The sequence below is a fragment of the Oratosquilla oratoria genome, chromosome 2 (genome assembly GCF_046742065.1).
Source record: "Oratosquilla oratoria isolate Oo_2021 chromosome 2, ASM4674206v1, whole genome shotgun sequence".
Classification (NCBI taxonomy): Eukaryota; Metazoa; Arthropoda; class Malacostraca; order Stomatopoda; family Squillidae; genus Oratosquilla; species Oratosquilla oratoria.
The window spans coordinates 2,158,633-2,160,467 of record NC_134778.1 but is presented as its reverse complement, the minus strand read 5'-3'; the positions used below and the strand labels follow the sequence as shown (position 1 = coordinate 2,160,467).

At 55.2% G+C, this 1,835-nt stretch overlaps 1 protein-coding gene across 3 annotated transcripts in view; it reads left to right on the top strand.

The window, feature by feature from the left end:
• Window positions 1–305: 305 nt before the first annotated feature.
• Window positions 306–1,835, top strand: part of LOC143036769 (protein kinase C-binding protein NELL1-like) — a 458,642-nt gene continuing 457,112 nt past the window's right edge. For 2 of the 3 annotated variants that reach the window (XM_076204487.1, XM_076204505.1), the window contains exon 1: window positions 1,375–1,835. This exon is cut by the window's right edge and continues 635 nt beyond it. The gene's annotated coding sequence lies outside the window, so the exon portion shown is untranslated. The other variant, XM_076204496.1, reaches the window with a different exon arrangement.

The window sequence follows — 1,835 nt, the reverse complement described above, 5'->3', positions numbered from 1 at the left end:
GGCGGGTGTGGGGACGGGGGGATATTGCAGAGGGCCGGTGCTTCTCATTCACGCATGCGTAAAGGAAGAAAACAGTCATTCTCTGCACTTGGCGCTTGTCATTCCTGTCTGTCGCCAGGCCCAGCCTCCTGACACTGTTATCCCTGTGTGGGATGCCAGTGCCCTAGGACACCTGTGTCATAAGAATGTAATTATGTAGTCAAAACGTGTCCACTGCAGAGGACACACGCGTGGCGAGGTTGGAGGCGGTTCCAGAAATTGGCGACATTTGGCAACTGAGCAGCCGGTCCGAAGTCCGAGTTGGATTGTAGTGGTGTGCAAGTCAGACCCGCCCTGGCCGTGGTGGCGACAACATATGACGTCTGGTCGCCAGCCCTTGCCACGGACTGATCTTGCGGGAGTTTCCTGGTGAGAGCCAGAACGCAGCCCTGCCTTCTCTAGGAGCCCCCGTTATCACTCCCGAAGGGGGCTAGTGTTTAAGGTGACAGACTGAATTGTGGAAAGTCGGCATGACCGTTGTTTACAAATAAGTCACGGAAAAGAAGATAAAAAAGAGAGAGAGAAATTGGAAATTTGAAAAAGAAAGGAGAGAGAGGGAAGGAATTAGTATATATATAAATATACGTATATATATGTATATATGTATATATATGTGTATGTATAGTATATAGCCCTACAACCGCCCCTCTCTCTCAAGTGTTGTTCTATACAGTGGAATTGTTCTTGTTTATGATTGTCAGTGTGCAATACGATTGTGTACGATTGTGATGAAGTTCCTCAAGGGCTTCAGGCACCCCAGAAGTGAGAAAAACTGGTGGGAATCCCCAGATCGCTGGCCTGTGCGGTAGTTCTGGGGGATTGTAGTAGTCCGACCTCCCCCCACCCCCATCCCTCCACCCTCCCCACCCATCCACCTACCCACCTGCCCCCCACCCCCAATTCCTACCCATCATACACACACAAACACACACACACACACACACACACACACACACACACACACACACACACACACACACACACACACACACACACACACACACACATACACGCGTAGTTGCGTGTCGTGTTTTGTCTTTGCTCAACGCATAGGCTTCAGAACGACCCCATACCTTTCTAACCCCCTTTCCCATCACACCTCGCACCGTGTCGCAAGATTAACCTGCACACCAACATCACTCTACAGAATCCTTACATACATACCCAGGAGTGCCCAGAACACACACTCTCCCACCTTCTCCTAATACCCTGTTCTTGCCTCCCCTTCCGGAGGTTAGTAAGTTCTTCCGGTTACCGGTAGGAAAGACCTGGTGGTGTCTCCACACATTAAGACTACCAACCCACCCTTCAACCCATTAACCCCCCTGAGGAGGAGGAGGAGGAGGAGGCAGGTGGAGACCGCACCGAAGGGGGCGCGCGTGTGCGATTGCCGGTCGCCGCAACAACGTCCAAGTCGAGAACCACTACCCTTCTGACGAAGACGACGACGAAGTGTCTGGTGCCACGGCAGCCCTCGGCAAGATTGCAGTCCCAGCGCGCAGGAGACCTGGGCCTGGCCAGGGAACGGCCCCCCTACCTCTCTACAGCCCCTTTCCGCCCCCCGGGGTCGGCGGCTTGGCAGCAGAGCCACCGCCGTTTCCCCCGCCTCCGCCGCCGCCGCCGCCGCCGCTGTTACTACTACGCGAGGAGGAGGATCTCCTCCAAGGAGGAGGAGGAGGAGGTGGTGGTGGTGGAGGAGGAGGACGACGAGGAGGGGAACCTACGTCTGCTCCTGCCGTTGCTCCTGCTGGCGAGGGTTGTGCGGCCGACCTCGTGAGCAGCCCCCGCCACCCTGT